General features: G+C 41.5%; 1 long non-coding RNA gene across 4 annotated transcripts in view; it reads left to right on the forward strand.

Moving 5' to 3' along the window:
* Positions 1–2,943: 2,943 nt before the first annotated feature.
* Positions 2,944–17,107, forward strand: part of LOC135306363 (uncharacterized) — a 36,036-nt gene continuing 21,872 nt past the window's right edge. For 3 of the 4 annotated variants that reach the window (XR_010367157.1, XR_010367158.1, XR_010367155.1), the window contains exon 1: positions 2,949–3,043. This is a non-coding gene — a long non-coding RNA (uncharacterized LOC135306363). Of the gene's footprint in view, positions 3,044–17,107 lie in introns of all 4 variants that reach the window. The other variant, XR_010367156.1, reaches the window with a different exon arrangement.

A 17,107-nucleotide genomic window follows, 5' to 3' on the forward strand; every position in this document is an offset into this window, starting at 1 on the left:
CTTGATTCAAGTCAAGGTGAAATCAATGATAAAGTCAACGCAACTCCAGTGGATATTCAGTCAGGTCCAGAATTCTGGCAGGTAGTTGCTCCTGTACAAACTGCTGGATTATGTCATCCTTATTCTGATTTACTTCACAAAGTAAATTTCATACTGAAATGCACCCAGAGAGTGTAGTTTTAATTCAATCTAAACTACTTGGACTGAAAGGAGGGAAAGACTTTTCAAAACTCATGATTCCCTTGACCACACTTAGTCACCAGAATAATCATCTCTCTCACAGTCATACTGACTCACTCATTTACAAACAATCTGTCCATCTTCCAATGGGGTATGCTCATGTAAAAACTAGCTAGCATGGAGCAAAAGACATTTTCAGAAGATTCATTATACTTCATGAATTTCAACCAAAGGTTTTGTGCTTCAGCCAATGTGAGAGAGAACTCCATCAGGTAAGTAAGAGTTACTTATCATCAGGGGAGTAAGAGTTCTTTCAGGTTGAAAGTGTTGCAGATTTAGTTTTCGAATTTTTGTTCCCTTTATTTAAAGTAGCACATGCCTAAGAAATTAAACAGCACAGTGTATAGTGCATAGTTGAGAGCACTTCTTTGTGCAGTAGTGGGATACAAGACAAGATCTGCCTGTTTTAATTGAAGCTCCAGCAGTATCTCTGAAAGGAAAACAAAGAAAATGTAAAAAGAGGGAAGAAAGATTAGAATCATAACACTATACTTGTACAATTTCTTGTTCCTTCAAAATTAGCAGAAGCCACAGTAAAAGATAAATGATCGTGTTACAATTATATCTTTGAACTGTTACAACCCACTAGGATAATGAAAGAAAGCAGCTTATTTGGGTAGATATTCCTACATGGGCTTTGTAGATAGAAAGTGATTTTTTTGCTGTTGTTTATGACACTACCAGGGACATAATGAAATAGAGTTTCAGTGCAGATTCTGGAGAAGGAACCTAGAAGAGTTTGTGGTTACAACTATGCCAGCAGGAATTCAATTTCAGAGGAGAGCGTTGTTTGACCTAAACAATTTATGCAGAGCTGCCACCTACTGAGGTTGTTTTTTCATTTCTTGGGGGAAATGGAAAGATAATCTAGTCCTGGAGCATAAATGCCTGTAAGGTTTATGGTTTGAAGCTTTGTGCAAGAAAGAAGCATTAGGGATGTACGGAGAGAGCCTTGGTGAGGCGACAGGGCCTCCTGGGCTGTGTGACTGTGGGTGGCACAGAGCCACAAGGAATCTACCCTGGGAGCATCAAGGCACTCCTAGAGCTGAACCAAAGGCCTGTCAGGGCTTTCACTTCACAGCTGCCCCACTGGTTGTCAGCAAACCACTTGTCTGAATGCAGCCAGGCATGCCCCAGCTGCCTTCGGACACTGTAGGGATTTGTAATTTTCTATAAATAATGACATAATAGGGCATTTGGAGGCAAATTAGTTTTGAGCATCTCTGCAGAACAATGATAAAAGGAAAAGAAATAAAGCAAGTGAATGGGAAATAACAGGGAATCTGTCTAGAAATATCACTAAGAGGTTTCACCTTATTAAATAGAACTGGAATTGCCAGCGAGATAACACAAAAAGAGCCAGCCCTAAAATTCCCTGCATGTCACACCTCAAAGCAATGCAAACAGTAATGCTCACAGTAGCTCTGTGTTCCAGTTCTTGATTTTTATCTCATTTATCCCAGTGGAGCAGCATGGGGCTGAGTTGTAGGAATCCTTATTTCTACCAGCATTAGTAAGACCCAGACCTTGTTTGCAAATGAGGGAAATGGGACATTTGGAGCTCTGCAAAGAGCAGTCAGTTGGCTTGTGCTTTCTGTCAGCTTTTATATATGCACCTAATGAACGGTGGAAAATGATTACAGTGGGGGCATGGAAGTGAGCATGGGTGCTATAGCAATAAATATGAGCTGATATAAATCAGTGGCATTTTATCGACTGCAGTTCTGCTGGTCTGATTTAAATCAAGAATGAATTCGGCCCTAGGGCCTTGCAGAGAAATCTCTGAGACTGAATCCTGCTGTCTTGGCTCAGATAATCTTTTCCTAAATTTCAGTGAGAGTCATGGTTGAACAAGGATCTCGGGATTTTGCTGTCACATGACACAAAAAACAGCTCTCATCAGCAGCTCATTTAGATTTAAAATGGTTTATGGAAATTATAAGCTTTAAAATCATTCCCTTTGTGTTTTTAATGCTGAGGCATTTCCACTCAGATATATAAGTCACATTTTTCAGTTTAAAAAAATCAGAAGCATTTATAAAAAAGAATGCCAAACAAAAGAGCTCCAAACAAAATAAATTACTTTTTTTTTGGTGTTTTATCTAAAATGTAGAATTTGCATATTGAATAGAAACAAGTAAAATACCAGTGAACTCATAGGCACACTGCACTCTAGGTGGGGAAGCCAAATAATATGAGTTTTCTTCGTTTTCCTTTCTTGTTGCTTTTCTTTTGGTGTTTTCAATGCACACCCATCAACTTTACAGGAGTGTCAGACTCTAAACAGAACCACATGTTAAGATGATTACTAATTATGGAGAAAGGAAAAAGACGTGAAAACAAAATAAATTTTTAAGAGGCCTGGTCATCTCCAGGTTTTGTACTACCCAAGGAAAGGTAATTGCATTGCTTTTGGAATGTAAGGCCTGAATATAATTCCATACAGCTGTAAGAGCTGTATGGATTTTCTGATTTTCTGCCTCATTTTCAGGAGGCCACCCCTGTCTGTGTGTAAGAGAAGGCTCAAAACTTGCTCTGAGAGGGCAACACCCATCACCCAACATCCAGCATGGGAGCACACACTCCTGGCGCGGTGACAGGGACAGGAGCTGCCCTCACACCTGGGCCTTGTGAGCCCTAATTAGGCTCAGCTGCAGAGCACCAATCAGCCCTAACGAGGTAACAAGGTGTGAGGGCAGGAGGGACATAAATGCCTGAGCCTGCAGGTGCTCTGGTTTGCTGTGTTGGGACTCCTCTCTTTGCTGCAAGGAAGGTTGTTTCTCCCCAGAGCGAGCCAGAAAAGGTATTGTCTCATTTGGTTTATGAAATATATGGATGTAAGTAGACATTTGAGGGTGGTGGGGTTGGGTTGTTTTTTTCAGAGTTTGCTCAGAATAGAAATAGTTCAGGTTAAATAAGAGTGAAATTTCTCTTTGTTTTATTTTTTGGGGAGATAGAGGGAAAGGAGAAAGACAACCACTGTAGATAACTAGCCAGTTTAATATAATCCCCAAATAGGCCTTTTATTTTTTTTGTAGGAGGGCAGGAGATTGTGTTAAAAAATAAGCTTTTGTGAATTCTGTAACAAAAAATGTTACTCCCTTAAGAGAAGAGCAGAGACTTTATTTTTAAGCAATTGCCTTGTTTCCTTGCTGTTTTGATCTGTTGAAATTTCTTGACCAGTTATTGTAGAATCACATATTAAATCAGGCAAATGTGTGTGAGAGGTCTTTTTAATGCAAAGAAAGTAGTCTCCTGCAATATTTTACTATTTCTTCTTCAAAGCATGTATAAAAAATTCTCAATTTGATCTTTGACTGGATAAGAGCTCTGAAGAGGTCTGAGTGTCCAGTTTCCATTGAAGCCATGTTCAATATTCTGAGAGCATGTAGCATTTCCCAGTGCTTTATTACCAGCTCCTGCTGAAACCCTTGTATGTGTTTTAGCTGCTCCCATAGCTGTGTGTCTCTGAAATGTCTGTCCCACTCAAGAGTGTGAGCAAATTTTCTGGTTTTATATGGCAATATCTGTAGGCTTCTTTTTCTAGTAGATAGCTTTGTAGTTGGGGTTAGGAGTGAGTAGCTCAAGGAAAATGGTGAGAATATTTAAGCTTTATTCCTTAAAGGTGCTGTGAAGGGGTCCCTGTCAGTCAGAAACCTGGCCTTTTGTGAGTGGTGATGTGCTGTCCTCACCCAAGCTTTTATTGGGAAAACTCGTCTCTCTTTTGAGATGTGGTTATTCAAGCTTTGCTGGAAAGAGAAAACCCCTGTTTAATTTACTTTGAACGTGATAGAAAACCATAATGACCATCACACCATTCCCCCTAGGGCTAAGCCCCAGCTCAGCCACCCCCTGTCCCTCAGGCTGCTTGTTCTCAGAGCAGCTCCCTTCCCTCAGCACAGGTTGCCCATTTCCCTCACCTGTTGCTTCTGCTCTATTCCCTGGGCTGGCTCAGCACCAAGGCTCAGCCAGCAGAGCCAGCTTCACTCTGCTGCTCAAACTTTCTGGGAAAGTGCAGCCTTGAGCCTGAAGCAACTCATTTAAAGCATGGTTTGCATTTCCTGATGGCAGATCCTCTGCCTGCTGCTGTGCCTTTAGTGCACAGGCATGGCTGTGAGCCAAAAGCAAACTGCAGAGGGGTCAGGACAGTGCAGGCAGTGTGGAGCTGCCCAAGAGGAAGGGCAGTGATGCTGAGGATGGATGGAGGCAGTTTTGGCTGGCAGGTTCCAAAACCTGTGCTTTGTGTCACCTTCACTGCCTGCACCTGCCAGTTCTGGAAAGCACAAACTTTGCCCAGGGAGTGTTTCAAGTGGTTTGTTGCTGTGTTTAGAAAGACAAGTTGTGTTATTTTTCTTTACGAGGTTGTAAAAAATAAGAAATAATTAATGGAGGATGGGATGTAACTGTTGAAGTTAGAAATAAATGTATGGCAATTGGTTTGTTGTCTTCAATTCCATTGGAGCTTTTGTGTAATATCCTTGGAGTTGCAGAGTGCCCTTTATCTGCCAGATAAAGCTATCCTTGGCTGGTACCATTTGCTTGCTCCTTGAGTAAAAATGTGTTGAAGAGATGAGCAAAAGTCGGTGACATTTATCAGAATGGAATGATTAATCCTGAATTATGTGGCTTAGGCATGGATATACATGAGTGATGTTGCAGCTGAGGGACAGGAGAAAAGCTAAGCTGGTTTAAACTGCCCAGGAGAAGCAGTCGGTTGTACAGTGAGAGGATATTTTTGCCAAGTGGGGTAAAGCAGCTTTGGGAACAAACATGAGAACAGAATTCTGCAAAACTAACTGGTAAAAGAAAGAGCTTACACCTGGAAAGAAATACCATGTGGTGGTGGTCTTCTCTGTTTCCTTCAGCTTTGAAACAAATCTCTTCAGTTGCTGCCCTGTCTGGGTGGAGGTGGGATGTTGTGGCTGTGATCTCAGGCCAGTTGTGGCAGATGAGGTAGGTGCACATTTCCATGTGTATGGATGAGTGAGCTGTAGCAAACTTCAGACTCTGCTGAGGCTGATGCACATGCTAAACCTGGGAGGCCTTGAGGTGCCAATTTCTGTGACATTTCACTTCAGGAACAGAAATCTTTGGATTACACATTGCTCCTGATTTATTGCCACGTACCTCCATTGTGAGGATACATAATAGTCATCAATAATAAAGTGCTGGAATACTTATCTAAAACTCCAACTGTGATCTGGGAAGAAGCTTCTGATGTCAGTGTGGGTAGTTAGGAAAATGTTGGGATTTGGCTATTCTAAGCCTTCGTACACAACTGCGCTTTGGTGTTCTTTGAACCACTCTGTAATCTCCAAGGGAAAACATACAATGATCTATGGACAACAGATCACTCTCTTGCAGAATATTTAAATGTTTTTCATGACAGTAATAGTGAGGGACTGTTCTTGCTGAAAAATTTGTCCATGCTTTGAGGGCAGAACCCTCCTGACACCCTCCAGTTCCTTGGGATGGGAAGGTGAGACAATGCCTTAGGGCACAGTGGGCTCATGAGAAATGTGTGAGAGCCCCACACAAGGCAGAAGGATGTTCTGGATTCCAGGTGTTCTGGATTGCAGTGGGATGGGAAATACCTAGTTGCAGGCAAGCACAGAGGATGCTGAGAAAATGTGGAGGTCAGCATGAGACACCAGATCAATGTCCCTTAGCTGGGTGGATTAAATATCTTAAAGACAGGATCTAATGTGAAAGTGACAGCGAGGAGAAGACATCCTTCCCTTGGTATGCAAAATTTAGTCCAAAGCCACAGCCATGTTCAGTGTGCTCCAAGCACAGGATCATGTCAGCTCTGGCTGCTGCAAGGTGACACAGGGACATCAGCTTGCCAGTGCTTTTGATTTTTGTATTGGCTTGATGCTTTTTCATAGGTCAGGCCTGCTTTTTGTAAGGGCCATAATCTGCTGTTAAAATGGAAAAAATATTAATTTTTTTCCTGCAGTGGGACTGCTGCCAGATGTGTGTGGCTCTTTACATTTGGAGATGCAAAGTTACAGTGTCACTGCCACGGCGTTGTTAATCTACATGCACATGAGATAACTCCATCTGAGCTTAGGCAAATTCCATTCAGCAACTGAACTGTATTATGTTGGCATCAGTGTTCTGAAGAGCTCACTGATGGGTTTTGAGTTATTTTGTATTTATCAACCTTGGCCATGATTTATTGTACAAACTTTCCTGTTAATGTCTGTTTTCTGGGATGTGTGAGCTCTGAAAAATGAAGAGTTAAAAAAGCTGCATTTATCACTTAGCATTTTTGACAGTTCATAAAGCTCTGAAATATCTAAAAGTTGTCCTCTGTTTCAGTTCCAAGCAGCCCTAGAAGACCTCAGACAATAGTTTTTAATACTAAAACCACAAACACATATTTAAAATATTCTTACTGTATGTTTAGCTACCAAAATGAGGGAGCAGATGAAGAAACGTCCCTGAAAGAGCAGTCTGAGAATTTCTCCTTTTAGCAAGCCACACTTTGAGTGTTTACCAGGCTGCCTCCAGCTGAAGTGTGTAACCGCTGTTGTGCAGGGGATGAAATATAGAAGAGAGACCCACAACAACAAATCTGTGACTTACAACATTTACATGTGCAGCGTTTTCACTTCCTTTTCAGCATAGTTGGTTTGTTAGTTTGCAAATAGGTGGGAGATTGCAAATTATGTTAGTTTTGTTTCATTGGACTAATACTCCTTGTGTATTTTTGTTATTTTTGTTGAAGTGAAAAATTCAAAGCAAGACCTAAAGAAAATACCACATCAAAAATGTGATTAGTATTAAGAAAGATAATTGTGGAAACAACAAGGAGATACTGATGCTAATGTTTGAGCCTTTGTTCAATATGCCTCAAGAGACTAAATTTTCTGCTTAAATTAATATCAGAATAGATAGAGTAATTAAATAATAGTATTTGGAAATTTAGCTGAAGATATTTCATGTATTTAGTTGGTTTAAAGTTAATGCTACTTGAATATGGTTATTATTAATTAAATTTAATTTCTACTACTGAGTAAGCTGGAATACATCTGAATACATCGTTTTGCATCACAGCTCTGTTTTTTAAACCCTCTCCCTTATCCTTCATAAGATTTGAACAGTGGGAGTTTAATCTCCTGTGTTTTTGCTTTTGCATCAGCTGAAAGGCACAGACCATTGTTACAAAGCCTCATGGAAAATCCCTACAGGCTTTGCATTCTCTGCAGAGCCTCATGGTGTGAGGAGAGGCAAGGAATAATCACACCTAGCAGCTGGTGGGAGCTTGCCCCGGGCTGGGCAGGGCCAGGTTCTCAAAAGGTGATTGTTTTCACAGCAGGGTGCTGGGCTGCTCCCAGATTCACCAGGTTAAATGATGTCTGGGGTGGGTGTTAGCATCTGTGTTATCCCCCATGTCCAGCTGGCCGGATGGGAGGCTGGGATTTCCCTTACCTGCTCCAGTGTGCACCTGCCAAGGCCTTGCAGCTCCCTGCAGCACAGCCCAGGGCCCTTCAGCCCACCCTTGTTGTCACAGCAGCCCACCATCCACCCCCATCTGCCTCTGTGCAGCAGATAAATCCCCTGACTTGTTCTCCTCAGAGGTTCTCCCAGATGTGGGCAATCCCAACTGCAAGGTGTGACCCTTCATGCTACATCCTCCCTGGTTTTACTTCTTTGGCTGTGTTGTTAAAATGCTAGCCTATTTTGGGGGCTTGTGAGAAACGTCTAAAGGTAATTTTGGTAATTTAATTGGTATTTTCACTGCCTCATGGGTTAGTTACGGTGAGGATGGAGGCAGATAAGATTGCTAGCACAGAGAGTGACTTCAGCTATTCCAGAGCTAAGTCAGCTCTTTCATCTAGCCAGTGGGAGGTTACATTTAAAACCCATGAAGATAACCCTGAAAAGACTAGATTAGTTCTGATGTGTTATTCCAGCCTTTACCCATTATACAAGCAGCAGATGGTTCATCATGTTATATTTTATTGACCTACAGGAAGTGAGAGAAGAGGTGTTTTTGTCACTCCTACTTGCTACAAAGCCTACAAAAGTTGCTTTTAGCTGTTAACCAGTGATTTCAAATTGGGTATCTGTCTTGTTTAATGAGGAGGGGAAAAGAGTAAAAAAAAAAAAATCAATGAAAGTAGGGTTTGTAAATATATTATCTGAATCCCCTGGGCTTATTAGGTAGGATAGTCTTGTAGACAGCAAGATCCATATGGAAATCCTTGAGGTAATTTCATGCAGTGTTGTTCCATACTTGTAATTCTTTGGCTGTGCAGATGATTTCCTATCTGACCAGACTAAGTAAGTCGGGTGAGTCACCCATTAAGAGGATTAAATGCTTCTGGCTGGAAGAAAGCAGAGACCAAGCTTTCATGTGTGGCGTGCAATCGAGCTGGTGTGATAAAAGGAATGCAAAAAACAATCTAATTTTCATTTCTGACATGCTTAGATAACAGAAGAATTTGTAGCTGCTCTATTTTAAATGGGAAACATAAATGGCTTACAAAGGACCATTCAGGGGTAAATCAAGTTCAGAATATAAACTAGATGCCTAAAAGCAACCTTAGTAACTTTTCTGGGAGTTATTCTCCTGAAACAAATGACAGTCTGGAGCTGTCAGTCTCTTGAATGTTTTATAGCCTTAAAAAGTTATGTCAAAAATCTGTGCTTTGACAAAACTCTGACCTTAGGGCATAGGAACTCCACTTTTTTTAACTTGTACAGAGAAGTGGTTCTGTCCAAGCCAAATTTGGACAAATGGAGACTGGGAAATGTGTAGGCAAAACCCATCAGATGTTCAAGAGGCATGGCTCAGTAAAGTCTACAGATCAGCCATAGAGCTGGAAGGAATTTATGGATATATTCATTTCAATCAGCAGGGCACAGGTGGCATTTACGTGTCAAGGCTTGAAGCCACAGGGATGAACAGACAGAAAAGGGGACTCTCCCAATCCTGCTTCATACCCAGCTTTGATCTGCTTGCATGCCTGGAACCTTCAGTGGGAAGTTGCGTGTATTTCATGTACATAATTTCTCAATTATGAAGACTCATAGGGATGTCTCTACTCTGCAAATTGCTTGACAGGTTATATCCCCAAGGAAAATTTTGGAAAGTTAAGAGCTCTGAGGTATTTAATTTCCTTGGGGAGGGTTTTGAGAGCCTGTCTTGCAGCCAATGGCTGTCCAACTCTACTGTTCCTCGATGTGTACCTTCAATGAATGGGTCACCTTTGTGGGCTTCCTGCTTGGAATCTCAGTTTGCAGGGGATTGCTGATGATGATTTGTGCTTTCTTCCTGTAGTAAATGAGCCAGGTGTTCTCATTTCACACACACAAAAAAAGAACACATTTCAACAACCCAGAAAAGACAGCTCATTTGAATTATGGTTGGTACTTAGGGCAAGATGCCTTAAAAGCAGGCAAATGTGGTTTGAGAACAAGGCAAAGGTGGGCCTGTTGGAGACCTCATGGCTCAGACTCTCATCTCCACTGTGATGGTGGCTTCCTGGTGAAACAAACTCACTCAGAGTTTCGACTGGCACTCAGTTTGTTTTTCAGCTGGGAAATTTCTTGTCAGCTCTGTAACAGCTTTCATTGACTGAGCAGAGAAGTCCAACCCAGTCAAAGACAATGCAGCAAAAAATAATTGACTTAGAGTAATGCTCATGGTTTGTGAAAGCCTGCTGTAGCAGAATAGAGGAAATCTTCTCAAACATTTTTCCTACTTAAGTACATTTTGAGTTGCTGAAGAAATGTAAACAAACAGCAATAAATCAGGGACTGAATGAAATGTGCATTTGAGCAATTTTCCTGTGCATCCCAGCAGTTTTACTCAAACAGTATGGCATCTATCTCTTTCATCCAACAGAGCTTTGCCTTCTACTTTTTTTTTTTATTCAAACTGAATAAATCACTCCAAGATTTTTCTCTAGCAAACCCATATTGTCTAGTAAAAAAGCAGCTTGTTATATATCCATGAAGCTGGATGCAGGCTTGGATAGGGAGCAGAATGAAGCCCTCCTCTGCAGTTGTGGCATCTTTGGGCTAACCTTTTCCCACAAAAACTGTGCATGCCCCATCCCTGGAAGTATTCAGGGCCGGTCTGGATGAGGCTTTGAGCAACCTCATGGAGTGAGTGGTAGATGACTGAACAAAATGACAAAAATCTGGTGGTCATAGACCAAATTGCAGTTTCCTGGAGGTGTACTTATTCCTGTTAGGAAATCCAGCCTGCTTGGGCTCTATTTCTTCTCATACACTGCAGGCACATCCCAGAGTCCTTGAAGTGGATTCCCTTAAAGCTAACCCCATTCCATCTGCCTTGCCTGTAGCAATGGGGGTGATGTCCAGTCCACTGGGGTCTGGGCTCTGATGTGTTGTGGGCTCTGAGTTATTCACATTCCCTCTGAACTCACTGTAGGCATGGAGAAATTCCAGCCCAGAAAGTTCCCATAAATGTGTTAGCTCTGTGGCATGCTTGGACTTTAAATGCAATAGTGGGGAGAAAAATAACTCTAATTTACTCACTGAAGGTCAGAAAGGGGGAGCAAATAGTGAAAAATAGCAGAGTGGTGGCTATGGGAGGTACTTTATCTGATACTCCTAGAGAAAAGCCCTGCAGAGTGGGTATGCTGAGTTCAAGCCAGTCATTTTGTGGTTTTTTTTTTAACTGTGAGGTTAACTGCAAAGCTGTGTGAAGTCACCCTGCACTCAAGAGCACTTGCTTGAGGCCTGGGAGCTCAGGGCCTGGCTGGGTGGTGCCAGGCTCCCTCAAACTGTCCTGCTTCATTTTCCCTTCTCAGCAGGCAGGTCTCAGCCACCTTATTCACTGAATGACAGCTTGGGACAAACCATGGTCATTTTCTCCATGAGCTTTTCTTTGAGCAACCTGTGCATGCCACGAAAAATACCTGCATTGCACAAGTATTTTTCCTAAATTGCAAGTATGCAGTAGTATTGGGAGCATATTTCCTATTTGAGGGCTGGATGTGCACACGAGTGGTTTGGCAAATGTGTTCTGAATAATGAACAAACAGTTGAAAGAACCAGTGTACATTGGCCACACACACAGAGCACAGGTATAGCATGTGAGCCATGGCATTTTTTACAGATTTTTCAATCAGATCTAATACACTTTCTCTCCTTGTCTTGAGGAGAGACCAGGGAATATGTTCTACAGTGTATTTCTGTTTGATTTTTTTCTCTTACTGTATGGGGTTTACATTTGAAAATTATCTGTTGCAGATAAACTTTGTGAAAATGGCCCATTCCCTGCCATTATTTGTCTCTTTCTTTATGATATCCCCTTTTTTTCCCCAGCCTTCAAAGAGTAGAATAGTATTTCCAAATTCCCAAGCTACAACACATTGCTCTAGGAGCATCACACAGCCAGAGCTCTGCAAGGTGAGGCATGGAGGGGAATTCCCACTGCTGTTGGAGCACAACAGACAGAAAAGCTGCTGTGTTATTTTAAACAGCTGTGTCTTCTCTTTACTAAAGTTAATAGACCTGTGCAGGATCAGCTTCAGTGAAAAGGTGGTTTCTTCACTCTACTATTGCTAGAAAAATTTTGTGTGTGGTTAGCTTTCAGGTGGCACATGGAGCAGAGTATGTGGCAGTGCTGGAATGGATTTGGAGGCCAGCAGAGCTGTGCCCGTCTCCTTCCCTGCCTTTGGAGGAGAAGGCAAACCAACCACCTTGATTTGGCTTCTGGGAACAGCACGTACCCACCCCAAGCTCCTTCCACAAGTGGTGACACTTCTGTGCCCTGCTCATCTTCCCCCCAGGTGCTCGAGGCTGTTACCATCTTTAGGTATTTGAATTAGATTATTCTTGTGTTTATTCTTTTGGGTGCTTTCTCCCCAGCCCCTTTTTTTTGGTGTGATTTTCTCAACGTATTTGAAATTATATCTTGAGGTGCTTCAATATTGAATGCTTTCCTTGCAGGAAACCTTGGCAAGGCACAGGCACAAATATACACATTTTCTATTTTGATGTTGTGTGCAGTAAGTGATATCTATGCTTCCTCATTGCTTATTTTTATCCACTTACCCATTTTCATTCTCTGTTGCTACATTGCAGCTTTCCTAACCCTTCTCCCTTTCTGTAGCAAAAAAGGACATTCAGATGAAGAGATCTTTTTCAGCTTTTGGAAAGTTTACATTTTTTGGTTATCCTTTTCAAAAGTGAGATTACTAAAGGTAAAAAAAAAAGAGAAAAAGCATGAATGATTCTATTACATGCACTGAAAACTTGAAAGTGTAGGTTTTTAAGCTCTCTGCTATGGTATTTTCTGGTGGGGGGAGTGGGAGGGGTGTGTATTAAAAAAAAACTATTGAAGAAATGAGCTGTTAAAGAAATTTGCTGTTAAAGATATAACTGAGAATTCAGTGTTCCCCAGCACCAGCATTTGGATGATCAGCAAGGAAACAGTTTGAGTATTCTTGTGAATACCATAAAGGTGATCAGGCAGAATTTGGCTTATAGCTGCTTCTGGAATTGTTAAACTCTATTCCTATTCCACAGATTGCAAACTCACTGCACTTAGTTCGAGGTCAGAGGTTACCAAGAATCAGTAACAACCAGCAGGCTGGGATTCTTGTTTTCCAGAGCTGCCTTTTTACCTTGGGCAGGAATTAATTTCATATGTTGTTGGATAGGAGGCATTTTATTGTTTGCTGAGTCATTCAGCAGCTGAAGGTCTGAGCCAAAGGTGTCCACTACACATTACCCATGGAGGAAAAGAGGATTTCAGCTCTCCCAAGAGCCCTGTGACAAGGAAGGCTTGTGCTCCTGCTGAAACTGGTGATGTTTGGCTTTGGAGGAGCTGCTGAGGTTGCTAAGGAATGGTTTGCTCCCCCAAAGGCAGGGCAGTTCTGTGGGATGAAGTCAAGCTCATAACAAGGAATTTTTGTGAGGATTTTTACATCCCAGCACCTCAGCATACTGCTGTGTACCTGTTGTCTCCATTTGCTCCCCTCTACAGACTGAACCAGCTAGGTGAAACAATGCAGCATTTTCATTTCATGCTGTAGGTCTTGAGAAATTCATGACCAGTTACTGGTGCTTATTTATATTTGGATGTAAACACTATATCAAATGTGCTTTTATTGCCATTTCTTCCAATAAAAAGGTAAAAATGCATAATCTAAATGTAAATTTGTCAGTGAATAAAAGCAGGCCACAAAAAATAGCAAGAAAGTTATCAGTCTTGCTGAACATGAAATAGTATAGAAAAATATCGTAAATGCATGTAGAAGAGGAAATGGAAGAAAATACATTTATTTTGGAAAAAAAATTGCAAAGAAGGAGACAATTGTACTCCATTTTGTCAGAACATATTATAATAAGCTCTCTTGATTCTTCAGGGAAGACTTTCAAGGTAATTTTCTGTAGCTTTTAAAACAGTAAATAATAAAAAAACTAAGAATGAAACATGGATTACTCCTCTCAGGAGTGCCTGCAACTTTAGGCTTTCTCAAAACCCTTGTCAGGAGAACTTTTTGGCCATTATGATAGGAACAAGAAATGTGTATTTGCCATTAAGATCAGAGGAGCAAAGCAAGGCACTAAGAAGATACTTGAAACAGCAGGCAGCTTTTAGCAGCAGAGAGTGTTCCAGCATGCTGCTCCTAAAAGTCTGCATGGCTGGTGTGCAGAACAGGACTCACCTGTGTGTGAATTCATTCAGAACTTTGAAAAGGAACCCACAGAATGTGTGTGTTAAAGCTGTGTGCTCTGCTGTGCTCATGCAGGCTGGATGGTGCTGCAGGTGTCTGCTCACCTGCCTGTGCTGGAGACCCTGGGTTATTCCAGAGGAATGTGTCTCCCCTGATGCCAGAGGGAACTCCTGAGCAAGCACAACTAATGAAACTGCTTTCTTCTTGACTGGTGTCACTTGGGTCAATGCATTTTGAAACTCAGTTCTGGATGGAGTGTTTTGCTGACTCTGCACACACCAAAATGATTTCTAAGCTTTTTCCCCTTGAAGCTTTTCCCCTTTTCCCCACACTGAGTGTTTGGCAGGATTCACCTGCAGAAAACAGCTGCAGCTGTTTTCCATCATCTGGGTTTTGTAAAGTGCCAGTCTTTGCTCTTTAACTCCCTATTTCTGTAAAAAGTGAATTCCTGACCTTTGAGAGGCAGGAAATATGGGCATGGTTCATGTAGCATCATTGTGTGGCTCCTGTACCAACAACATCCCCTGCCTTTTTCCTGCTCCTGCATGGATAGCAAGTGGGCTCAGCAGTAATTTGAGGATTTGCAGTTTGGGTGCATCTGAGTGTCCTGTGTGCCAGGTGAGCTGCATCTCAGAAATGAACTCTGGGATCCTGTGCAGAGCCCCTGTACCTTGTCAGTCCCAGGCCAGCACTTTGCAAAAGCACAAGCCTTTGTCTATTGTGGACCTTAAAGGGACTATTTTCCAACTTTGGACTCATTAATAACTGGGAGTTACAGTGTGCCTCAAGAGCTGCTTTCCAGAAGCTTTCATGACACCTGGAAATACACCTCTGTATTTAACCCCTGTGTGAGGGGACAAAGCAGGCTCCATTTAGGGGTTTTAACATGCAGTGGTATGAATTTTGGAGGGTGAAAGTTCTCACAATCTAATCTGAGGATAAATAAGTATTTATCCAAGCTGCTTGCATTTCTGAGTGGGTTTTGGTCCTTATCTTCGCCCATGGTAATAGTGGTGCTGCTCCAATGTAAGTTAGGAGATAGTGCTCAGATTAAAAAGTTTGGAGCTGTTTGAATATGCAGGTTATAATAAAGACATAAATTATTTTTATTCCAGATTGGAGCACTAGATTAAAACAATATTTTAATAGTAATTAATTATCAAGTATTAGCTTTTATTACTTGAAAAAATATTCAGAGTGTGCACCAAAGGCTTTAAAACAGAACAAATATCAAAGCCAAAAGGGAAGTTTAGATGATAGAGCTGATAGTGCTACACTTGAGTAAAATTCCTTTGATTTACACCAGTTGTTCATATTCTTGGTTTTGCGATGCAAGTTTAGTGTTTGGATAAGTGACCTTTCCTTCCCCCGTAAGGTTTTTTCCTAGATTCTCCCTCGTCCAACTGCAGAGCAATGTAACTTAAAGTCCTGCCATGTCAGAGGCAAAGGTTTTCAGGATTTAGTCACTGCTCACACGGCCTTGGCACTCCCAGCCCCTCAGCTCTGAGACCAAGCCCTTGCATGAGTTGTGAGGGTGGCATTGAGACAATCAGGCAGGGTCAGAGCAGGAGTGCTGAATGTTATTGTCCCTTCCATGCTGGCTGTTGTCCCTTCTTTTCCTGGGAACTTAGTGTCTTTCCTTCAAGGAGAGCATTTAATTTTGATTTGTGTGGAACAGCATGGAAATGGGATTGAAGGGACCAGCCACTGAATTGTGTGTCCTTTGCCTTTCATTAGAGGTGTTAGTTCACATCTTGATGAGGGATGTATTATGTGATCACAGAAACAGAACAGATTTAACTCTTTTTAAATGCATTTTATCAATTTCCTCTTGCCATAAAGTGTGAATTATTGACAAACCCCAGGCCTTCAGTCACACCTACTCCTCTGGTTAACAGCCCTCTCCTACATGCCCTTGTTGCTATGGTGCTCCATCTCACAGCTGCAGTGCCTTATATATTGTAATAAGTGACATGTGCTCGAGGCAGCCCAGAAAAGTCAGCACACTGGAAATTGATAATTTTGAATTCCTTACTCAAACAAAGGGTGTAAGGCAACCAAAGGGTTGACAGTACTGGCAAAAGGGCTCAGGAGGTAATTACTGCTACCTTATGCTACCTTCCTCTTGAGAATGCATTATGGGATGAGGGATTTTCTACTCACTTCTACTAGAAGTGAGTAGAAAAGCAGTTTTCTCAGATATAGACTATCATATTTTATTGACGCTTTTAGTTAAAAGCAAATAAACAAACCTATTTCCTATGCTGGTTTCCTTCTGTCTTCTGAGTAAATATTGGCAGGAAGAATGATGATGTCCTTAATGTGTGTGAGATCTCAGATGTTTTTGTGTAGCAATTTGAAATGAAAAAATCTGGAATTTTTCAAATAGGAAAAAACTCAAAGAAACTTTCCATTACCTCTTTCCTTACCATAACAAGTTACATTCTGCACTTGTTTTGCATAGAACACCCAGGATTATTTTAAAAATAAGAAAAAAAAAAAGGAAAGCAAAACTTCTGTCTTGAGAATTGGATCTTTAGTGCTCTGGGAAAGTTTTTGAGATGGTGCTATTCTTGTTTCAAAAGTGTAGGCTGCTGTCCATTAGGACAGCTGTCCATCTAAAATTATCTTAAATTGCAGGTATAGGAACATGCACATTCAGTGTAGTGCTAATGAAAAATGTAGTAAAGCCACATTTATTCAGTGAATACAAAGGTTGTTAATAACAAAGCATACATTATTAATGCAGAATAAAGTGCAAAAAATAGAAACATAAAGCAGAATTTTACAGAAACTTCTAGAAGGTGTCAAAAAGAAATGAGTCCAGGTGTAAATCAATTCTTGCTATGTTAAAACACAGCTGTGAGGGGTCTTTCTGAATGAGTATTAATGCTAACAACATGCCGGAGCAAAATATGTTGCCCAATTTTATATTGTTTTAACTTCAAAATATAGACTATAAAATTGGGAAATAAGCATGGTCTTAAAGATCCAGTTCTCACAAGTTAATGGAACTGAAGCACAGCCCGGCAGTTCTCCTGGTGCTTGGCTGGACACCAAGCTCCATGCTCTGTGGTGGGCTGCCCACCCTGCTGGCAGCTGAATGGGAGCACTGGCCTGGAGCTGCCCTAGGCACATTTAGAGGAAGGGTTGAGTGTCCACTTGTGGTGGACATGGAATTTTCTGGCAGTGGTGAC

This window comes from Passer domesticus, chromosome 8 (genome assembly GCF_036417665.1).
Source record: "Passer domesticus isolate bPasDom1 chromosome 8, bPasDom1.hap1, whole genome shotgun sequence".
Lineage (NCBI taxonomy): Eukaryota > Metazoa > Chordata > Aves > Passeriformes > Passeridae > Passer > Passer domesticus.